The sequence below is a fragment of the Trichechus manatus genome, unplaced genomic scaffold, assembly GCF_000243295.1.
Source record: "Trichechus manatus latirostris isolate Lorelei unplaced genomic scaffold, TriManLat1.0 scaffold00011, whole genome shotgun sequence".
In the NCBI taxonomy this organism is placed as follows: Eukaryota; Metazoa; Chordata; class Mammalia; order Sirenia; family Trichechidae; genus Trichechus; species Trichechus manatus.
In genome coordinates, this window is record NW_004443947.1 from 26,202,896 (window position 1) to 26,213,740 (window position 10,845).

Here is a 10,845-nt window from a genome sequence, read left to right on the forward strand (position 1 = left end):
TGTCAGTTTTCTCACTCCATTTGGTTTTTGGCTGAGTTCTTTATCTCTTCATTTGATGTTTTAGGGTTTCAGGATTGTTGTATTCTCTGTTCGGCTTAGTTTTTCGGATCTTTGCTGTGGAGGGACTGCGTGGTGCTTCTGCTTAGAGCACCATTTTGCCGGAACTCCTAGAAGTCTGCATTGATTAAGCCCATGATGTGTAGGATGTGTTTGACATTTTACGAGGTACTGGGGATATGTGGGGAGCGTGGCACAAATGGTTTACACACTCGGCTGCTAACCGAAAAGGTGGAGGTTTGAGTCCACCCAGAAGTGCCTCAGAAGAAAGGCGCGGTAATCTACTCATGAAAAAGCAGTCACTGAAAACCCTATGGATCCCTGTTCTACTCTGACACAGAGTTGGGTCACCATGAGTCAGACTCGAAACAGAGGCAACTGGTTTTTCAGGGGAGAAATGCGTTAAGATGAAGAGAACATGATCCCTACCTCATTGAGGCTCACAGATCATTTTAGGAGACATATTTCAACAAACAGTGCCAGGAAGGAATCAGTGTTCACTCAGAGCCCATGCATAAGGTGCTGCAAGGCCTAAGAATCAGCATACTGCAGAGGTTACACTGATTAAGTGTAGGGTTGCACAGTCGATCACTGTAATTGCTGTCAATAAGTTGTACACCTATAACAAGCTGAACTGGCAAAAATTCTGTGATAGACATAGTTACAACTATGACAAAAAAAAAATAGTAGCTGCTCATGCTGCTTATGTACAGACAAACATCTCATGGGATTTGTTTCCTTGGTTTGGAGGTTTATGGTCATGGTTTCACAGGACATCCCAGTTGATTGGTATAATCACATGTTTAGTGTTTCTTTTCTATCTCCTTGTTTGTTGCATAGTGCCTGGGGCCTTAAAAGCTTGCAAGCGGCCATCCAAGGCACCATTGGTCTCCATTCACCTGGAGCAACAGAAGAAGGAGAGTCAGGAATAGAAGGAGGATAGGGAATGTGTGACTTAATGCCTCCATGAACAACTGCCTCCTTTTCCATGAGACCAGAGGAACTGGATGGTGCTTGGCTACCATTACTAAACTTTTTGATCAAAGATTACACAGAAGAATACTGATCAAAAGGGGGAATATGAAGAACAGAATTTCAAATTCTCATGGATTCCAGACTTTCTGGAGCCATGGAGGATGGATGAACCTTGAAACTATTGCCTGAGATAATCTCTAAGCCTTAACCCAAAAACATTCCCTGAAGTCATTTTAAAACTGAACAATAGTTCAGCTTAACTAGTAAAAAGATCTGCCTTAAGCTTTACGCTCTTTTAAGAACTATCTATATGGGAGCAAATTGACGACAGTAACTCAAAAGGTTAGATAGGAACCTTAGGAGGCAGTGAGTTTGTGTTAATGAGGAGGAACAACTCAGAAAAGGAGGGTAAGAATGACTGCACAACTTGAAGAATGTAATCAATGTCACTAAATTGTGCATGTAGAAACTGTTGAATTGGTTTATGTTTTGCTGTGCATATTCTCAACAACAACAAAATAAATAAAATTTAGGGGCAAAAAAGAAAGAAATGTAGAATAAAGATTTTCTGGAGCCATGGAGGCTGGATGAATCCCTGAAAGTACTAACCTAAGATAATGTTTAAACCTTAAACCAAAAATATCCCTGAAGTCTTCTAATAACCAAACAATAGCTTAGCTTAACTAGTAAAGAATTTCTGTCTTGAGCATTAAACTCTTTTAAGATCTATCTATATAGGGTAAAATTGACAACAGCAACTCAAAGGATTAAATAGGAAAGTTAGGGGGCAATGGGTTTGGGGAGGAAGAACTTAGAGAAGAAGGGTGAGAATGGTTGTATAACTCAAAGAATGTAATCAATGTCACTGAGTGGTACATGCAGAAATTGTTGAACTGGTGTATGATCTGCTGCGAATATTCCCAAAAACAACAAAAATAAAACAAATTATTTAAAGAATGTATGAACTAGATAGGTTGCATTATCTAAGTATTTCATTTCAGGATAATAATAAATTTTTAAACAAAAAACTGTTAATAAAGTTAGGCATTGGCTCTGATAGAGTTGAGAACCACAGCATTATACCATTCTGATTCTCCTTGGGACCTGTGCTCTGGTCATTAAGGAGAGAAAACATCCTCATTAGAGTCAGTAGCATTGGGCTTCAATTAGGTTTGCCTTTACCATAATGCTGAATCCTGAAACCCTTCCTCTTAAACGGCCTAGGTGAGGTCAATGCCTCATTACTATAGTTAACACCTGAAGTCTATGCCTCTTCTTCTCTAGTATACTTACATAAATTAATGCAGTGAATACTGAGGGTATCTGTATTACTTCCAAAAGCAAAAATCAGTTCCCATAATTTGTCCATATGCTTCTGGGTATTCTATATATGTATGTATATATACATATATATATATGTATATATATACACACACAGACATACATATATGATTATTCTGATGACATCATTCTCTTCTTTCTTATTGTGTGTGAAATGGTAATTTAAAGCTTACATAATAAATGAATTTTAAATTAAAAAAAGAGAGAAGCATCTTGACATTATAAGCATGGGTTTTGGATTAAAACAGCCCTGGGGTTAAATCCTGGCTTAGTAGCTATGTATAAGTGGGCAGATAATTTAACCTTAAGCTTTGGCTTCATCCTCTGTAAAAATGGAGAAAACATCCACCTCACTGGGCTCTTGTGAGCCTTAAGTGATGTAACTTGTATAAAGTGCTTAGCATGAAGAAAGTATTTAATAAATGTTCGTGAAAAAGTCTACTGCCTGGCAAGGTCAGGGAAGGCTTGGTGGAGGAGATATCGGAATACAGTCTTGATGGATAAACACAGAAATCACTAGACGAAGAGCATTAGGGGATGGGCTGTAGGAAAATTCTCCAGAACAAGGCCATTGCAGGCACCAAATATGGAGGTGAGAAAGACCAGGGGTGCAGGGAGCTGCAAGTAGGTAAGTAAAAGCAGATCACAAACCTGCATGGGGGCAGCAGTAGGGATGAGGCTGGAAGGGGATGAGAACCTGGAGTGCACATGGAGGTGCCGGAAGTTTTCCTGCAGTTAATGAGAAGCCGTTGAAGGGCGTCCGTACTCACAGCCCAGGAATTATAACTTGATGCCGCCAGGAAGGACAGCACCACTGACAATCCTTTCTCTGCCGTCTCTGAAGTCTCAGGCTCTCACGTTATTTCTTGCATCACACAGAACTCCTAACAAGCCGACCAATGTCTGTACACATTAAAGTCATTCAATCTTCAGTGCTACGGATCAGCTGCTTCTAAAATTATTTCTCTCTCTCTGAAAGAGGGATTTCTGCCCAGAGGTGTTTTCTTCTCTTTTTTTCTTTTAGCAAAGGTGGGGCCATTACAGTGGGTGGTTTCTAAACACAGGAGTGGCTGAAGAATCTTAAAGGTGAGTTTACTGGCTCTGCTTAGTAGGGAATTTTGGTCCTTGGCTGTAAAAGTCAATCAATCCAAAAGTACCTGGGAGCACCAACAGTGCCTAAGGCACTTGGCTAGGTTCAGTGGGGGACACAAAAGCTAGAAATCATTGTCCTGTCTCAAAGTCTACAGTTGGGGAGGCAAGACAAAAAGTGGGAACAGTAAACTATATAGAACGTAAAACCACCTTGAGAAGAAAATGACAGTTACTGTCCAGGTACAGGCTTTAGGGGCTCCCCGTTAAGAGGAGGGAGATTTCTCAGGGGCAAGAGATACTTAGAAACCCTTGTGAAGAAGTCAACTTGAAGTGTGCTTTGGAGAGGGCTGAAATTTGGATGGCTGAAGGGGAGAGAGGATATTTTCAATCCGTGATTTCCAGGCTCAGCAATTTCAATATTTACAAAAATTTTCAAGCAAAGCTGAACAGGCAGATGAGCATTAACATGGGTTTGTCAAGTTTTTATTCTGTCAAAGTAAGAACATTTTATTAAAAACAGAAAAAAAAAACCTATGCTTTACTAGCACCATTGTTTCATAAAAGCAAGAATATGCTAACATCTAAACGGAAAAGGAAACAAGTTGAGAATAAAGTGCATGTATTATTATTTCCAAATTACAGATTTAGCAGCTTAAATCAACACCCATTTTTTATTTCATAGTTTCTGTACGTCAGAAGCATAGGCACAGCTGAGCTGAATTATCTGCTTAGGGTCTTACAAGGCTGGAATTAAGGGTTCACCTGGGCTACATCCCTTTCTGGAGTTTGGGGGTCCACTTTCAAGCTCATGTGGTTGTTGGCAGAATTTCGTTCTTTGTAGGACTGAGGCACCTGTGCTGTTGCTGTCTGATGGCTGGGGGTTGCTCTCAGATATTAGAAGCCACCCACAGTTCTTTACCATGTGGCTTCTTCATATGCCTGTCTGTGCTTCTAATTCCTCACTTCCTATCGCTGACCTTGAGACTTGGATTTATAGAGCTCTTGTGATTATATCAGGCCCACCCCACCAATTTCCCTTTGATTAACTTAGAATCAACTGATTAGCAGTCTTAATTACATATACAAAATCCCTTGTGCCATTAACACAACATAATCAAAGTAGAGACATCTCATCATATTCACAAATTTCTCCCATCCTCAAAGGGGAGCAAGGCATACAAGGTATCTACATTAGGGAGTGGAGATCTTAGAGGACATCATAGATTTTTGTCTACCACAACACACTTCTTCCAAAGAAAGATGGTGACTAATTTATACCAAAATACTTTAAAGGATATCTCCAAAAGTCTTGAACACAGAAAAATTACCACATTTCTTATATAAAACCTATTATATAAATAAAAGAAAAAATAATTATCTATCACTGCCTTCTGAGAAAGGGGTGCAGATGAAAAAGCCCTTTGAAATGGAAGCTGGGATGGCTGAGCTGCTCTGTATAATAAGGGGAAGGGGTCATTTGAAATTAAAGAAGTAAAATGATGGAGGGAGGAAACCTGAAATGAGATTCTGGATACACTAGGCGAGAAAGTCAGAGGAGGGGAGTCCCCACAGTGATCTGGAGGGGAAAAATTGACTTAGGAGGGAAGACACATCTGATGAAATTTTAAGGTCTTTGCTGGGGGAGGTGAGAATTTTTGTAACAACCTCCTTGCTCTGGCTCCCCTATGAAATCTCAGTAGAATCTACATTTCTTTCTCATGCTTTCTGTGTGCCTGGAATTTGCCTGACAGATGCAAACAAGTGCTGCATTCTGCATCAAAGAATACTGGGGGACAAACACAAGCAGAGTACATAGAAACACAATGACACTGCACACATTCACACGCACAGGTGAGGGGGAGGAAATGGAAGCAACATTCTTCATACTGTTTGTGCTCAGTTCTGAATATTCTGGAAGAAATAAGAGACGTCAGGGAGTATTAAGTTACTCTCCTTGAGATGCATTTCCATCTTCTCCTCAAAGATCTGGGAGAAAAATACCTCCACAGATGAAATATTTAACTGCAAGGGAGCAAGGTGCGCCCTACTTGGAGGTAGGCATCTAAGGGTAGGTCAATCCCCATGAAGCAGTGAGGATGTTTGCTCAGAGTGATGCTGTGACCAGCATTTGGGGACTGCAATTCTAGATGTGGACACAAAGACACAGAAGCAGGAAAGTCTGAGACTTTAGCAGTCAAGTGAACACCCTGCAAAGGGCTTTGCAAACATGCCGTAGTCTATCATTATGTATTCCTTACCACTAGCTCTGGAAGGAGGTCATTACAGTCATCTCAGTGAGCCAGAAGATATGAGGAATTGTGGAGGTTAAATGGCCTGCCTGAGGCTGCCACACAATATGGAGCAAAGTTGAGATTAGAACTCCCCAGTGTTTCTGCCCCAAGCTTTAGCTCAACCTTAACAGAACCCAAATTCTTTAAAACCAGAAGTTTTTCCTCTGGGACAGGGCAACAGGATTACGGAGAACTGTAGCAGGGATGGAAGAACTGTGATTCGCAGGGCTGCGTTACAAGCCACCTGTCCCAGGGCTTGAAGTCTTTTGTCTCAATTTCTTATTCTGAATACTGAGATGCAGTGCTGTGGCTCTTTCTCACTGGGGATGACGGATGGAGGGAAGAACAGGTGAAAGCAGGAGGAATTTGAGACCTGGGGCTGCAGTGTGGCCCCAAAGTAGCCAACCTCAATGTGTTTGAAATTATTATGACTAACACTGGAGTCTTACAGGGATGATGCTTAACTTTTCTCCTGCTAGCTAGCTAAAGGACCATGATTATTTCTTATATATATATATATTGCCACTAGACTGTAGGACCTATGAAGGCAGGGGCTATATGTTTTATCTTAATCCCAGTGCTTTGCACAGTGTTAATAAATATTTATTAATAATATTAATATAAAGTCTCAATACACATCTATTAAGTAACTGAACTAACCCCAGCCCATGTCTGTTGAGGGTGATCACCTGTGCCTCTCTTTGTCATGCTGCCTTGCTTTTTGACAATTTACTGATTGTGTCTCTTCGCTCTATTTGGAGATTGCTCTCACCAGGCTAGGCGGCTCTCTGGAGCTGGGCTAACAAGGGCCCTGCTCAACTTCCCCACCTTTCAGTCCTGTCTACCAATAAACGAACAAGACTGGACAGTGCAGACTCTATATTGTTGACTGTATATACAGAATATGTCATCTGAACTCAGAAGAACTTGACAATGGTGTACAATATAGCACCATAAGTATAGAACCATAACATAGTAAAATAAGAATTGTACATCTATTTCAGTGGGTTCTAGACCTGCCTGGTAATCAGAATCAGACAGGAAGGTGCCACCCTCTTGAGATCTGATTTAGAGGTCTAGGATGGGTCCTAGGAGTCTCTGGGTTGCACAAACAGTTAAGTTCTTGGCTACTAACTGAAAGGTTGGCAGTTCGAATCCACCCACGGGTGGCTCAGAAGAAAGGAAAGCCTGGTGATCTATTTCTGAAAACTCACAGCCATTGAAAACCCTATGGAGCTCATTTCTACTCTGGCACACATGGGATCACCATGAATAGGAACTGACTGGGTGGCAACATTATTTTTTTTTTTGGTGTGGGCTCTAAGGATCTGCATTTTTGGTTTGCTTATTGTTTTCAAGCTGCTATGCAAATAAGTTTGGAAACCTCTGCTCCAATTACTTCATCAGTATCTCTATAGTCCCAAATTAGCTTATTTCTTGCCCTCATGGAACTTATCTGTTTTACATATTTTGTATATCACCTATTATGTCTATGAGAGTACTGAGTTTAGTGATCAATGAAGTCCCTGTGTGGTACAAATGGCTAACACGTTTGGCTGCTAACCATAAGGTTGGAGGTTTGAGTCTACCCACAAGCACCTAGGAAGAAAGGCCTGGCAATTTACTTCTGAAAAATCAGTCACTGAAAACCTTATAGAGCACAGTTCTACTCTGACACATGGAGTCACCATAAGTCGGGGGCAACTTGACAGCGACTGGTTACCGGCTGAGCAGTTAACATTCTTTTGAGCATGAAACAGCACACAGATTTGGGTTATCCTAAGCTACTTCTGCCATCCCATCATCTCAAAACATAAAGGCCCAAATGCAGCTCTTCATTCTAATGCAAAAATACATATATTTTGCCTTTTGGAGCAATATCAGCAAGATCTGATTATTCCTTTAGGTCCACATCTGTTCCTTCAAACACTTGGAATTCAGAAGACTCATGAATAACTCATTTCATATCATGGGAGAATTGGAGGGGCAAAAAGCTGTATGTTGTCAGGGCCCAGCAATGTGTGTTTAAACTAGACCAGCTGTGTATAAAAAGCAGCAGAGTTGCTTTAAACAACAGTAATGTCAATGATTTGAGGTATAAACACTTCTTTTCCAGGCAATATAGGTTGTGATTGGCTCCATTTTATAACTATGAAGGGTGATTTTTTTTTTTTTTTTTTTTTTTAAATACACCACCCAAAAATTTTGTCCTAATCATTTTGGAATGATGTCTAAAGCCTACCAGTAGCAACACTTTTTGTGTGTGCGTGTTTCAAATGGAGCTCTGCCAAGATGTCTGCTTTAAAATGTGGATACATTAATTTATAATTCATTGACACTTTGGTATGAACTAGGTTCACATATCCTAATGTGAGACAGAGCACTAGGTTTAAGAAGACCTTTAGTCAAACACTTTGGGGAAATAGTGAAAACTCTTTGCGCAGAGAGTCAAAAACACAAACCTTCACAGAAGTTCTCAAAGTGTGTTTCATTAAGTCACCAGGTGATTCTGATGCTCCCTAAAGCTCTATTTCCCTTTTAATGGCCCTGAGAAGTCCTGCAGTAACAAAACATGCCTATTAAAGCAGCGTTACTCAAGCACACTTGCTCCCACACCCCTTTTACATGTAACACCTATTAACGTTCCATGGAGCCTTTGGTTCACATCAGAAATCACTATACCAGATTATGAAAGCGCTAAGGATGTTTATTTCATAACTGGCAATATACAATGGCAGTAACAAATATTTATTGTATCATATTATGTGCCAGACCCTGGGAATACCATGGTAAACCTGACAGACAAAATCCCTCCCTCCTCAAGGTGTAGAGTTGAGTGCGGAAGACAGATAAACAACAAACACAGGAAGAATGTCACCGGTGAAGTGCACGCAGTGTAGGAAGACGTGAGGGCACATCGGACATTCCGCATTACTTGGGTCATTAATTTGCTTTGCAAGCCATTCTCATTCCTTCTTTGCCTTGGCTAAGGGGACTAAAGAGCCAGCCTCCAGCAGAGATCATCAGATTACTTCATTCGTACACACTTTCAGGAAGCTCCAAGGACAAGGGCTTTGGGTAGGTAATGGCCATGGCTGGCCAGTAAACCTGCAGTGCACACCCTCCCAGACAGGCCTTAGGTCACTATCTCTCATCCAATCCTCTGAATCTCCAAAATCAGGCCCCTGGCTTAGTTGCCTGCCTTTTGGAAAACATCTGAGGTCTGGGAAACCGGTAGAAGAGAGTGATGTTGCTGCTACAGATGACAACATAAGCCTGGATTTGTGTCTTGAGAACTCTTATAGCCAAGTCTCGATGTCAATTCCCATGAGCTCATGGAGGGCAGGGAATTTTGTCTACTGTATTGACTGAGGTATTTCCAGCCCCTAGAGCAATGCCTGATATATAGTAGCACTCAACAAATATTTGTCTTTTATGGTTCTTCAAACTAACCTCATCAGTCTTTTCTTGGCCTTGTATATTAGTAAGACTAGGCTAACTGGTTAAAAAAAATAGTGTCAAAATATATAACAGGTCAAATACAATAGAGCAGAGCTATTCAATAGAGGGAGTCCCTGGGTGGTACAATGGTTAACTCACTAGGCTACTAACCAAAAGTTTGGAGATTTGAGTCCATCCAGAGGCACCTCAGAAGAAAGGCCTGGCTATCTAGTTCCAAAAAATCTTCCATGGAAAACCCTATGACTGTGAAGTAAGAAGCTTGTTTTCCAGGATCCTCTCTTACCTCCTTCTCTCCCATCACCTACTCATAGAGTACTAGCACTGGATAGAAACTTCAAGATCACTGCCTTCAATTACCCATTGCATATTCAGACAGTCCATGCTACCAAATTCCCAGTGACAGGCCTTTCTGCTTCTAAATGGGTTCCTGAGTACATCCATAGGGAGGCTTATTCTCCCCATGGCATTTGTCACTCCAGTCTTCCTATTTCCCTTTTCCCTCAAATCAAACTTAACTGCACTTTCTCTAATTGCCTAACTGGATGAAGACATTAATCTGATTAACGTTTTCATGTGGGTAAGAATACCCACAGTCCTATCGCTTGATACTGTTCAGTGTCCCAGATGATGTATCGGCACATTAAACTAAGCATTTTAATGTCTAAGCATAAGGAATGACCAATCGAGGAACTTAAGACAGGGCCCTGGGGGAGATATTTATCTAATCAATAGAGATAGCTCTCAAAGTTCCTGGAACACTCATAAAAAGGGGTTTATGAGATTTGCCTATTGGCCCCAAAGCATAGGGTACTATGCTGCTAAATCCTTTCCCTGCCAACCTCAGGATAGATTCAAAAGCATTTCTCAATAGGCAGGAAAGATGGAGAATAACAGACCACTGTGTTCAGAAACTCATGTGATGTACCCCTGTCCTTGGTTAGCAGCTGTCAGAATCACTCTATCTGCAGTGGGCCCACTTCCTTGGAATTTGGCATTTAAAAAATCAGTCACTTTCCTGGCAGTTACTTAAATACCGCTTTGGGGAGGGCTCTGTATTGCTGGTCAACTGATGTGTTTGAGTCTTGTCTCTCCATAGACTCTCAACTGCGAGGGGAGGCAGGGATACTCATTCTACGTATGTGTAACACCTGAGCACTTAGTGCTGTGTCTGGCATGCCACAGTACAAAGTGAACATGGAACAGCTCACATCGGTCAATAGGACCCACAAGACTATTCTGGACAGTGTGAGCTCTGGTCCTGGCTGTGTGGCCTTAGGCAAATCACTTCTCCTTTCTGAGCTTTGGAATTTATCTTCTAAAACAAGGTTTAGCAAATTATAGTCCACAGGCCAAATCCAGTCTGTGGCCTGTTTTTATATACTCTGTTAGCTAAGAATGGTTTTTACTTTTTTTTTTTTTTTAATTGTACTTCAGGTGAATGCTTACAGAACAAATAGTTTCTCATGAAACAGTGGTACACATATTGTTTTACGACATTAGTTAACAACCCCACAACATGTCAACCCTCTCCCTTCTCAACCCTTTTTTTTTTTTTTTGTGAAAATATACATAGCCAAAGATACACCATTTCAAAAATTTCTACATGCACAGTTCAGTGACATCGACT

At 41.0% G+C, this 10,845-nt stretch overlaps 1 protein-coding gene across 1 annotated transcript in view; it reads right to left on the bottom strand.

Annotated features, from left to right (window-relative positions):
* The window catches only part of SGCD (sarcoglycan delta), a 296,688-nt gene that overhangs the window by 233,111 nt on the left and 52,732 nt on the right, over positions 1-10,845 (bottom strand). The window lies entirely within an intron of this gene.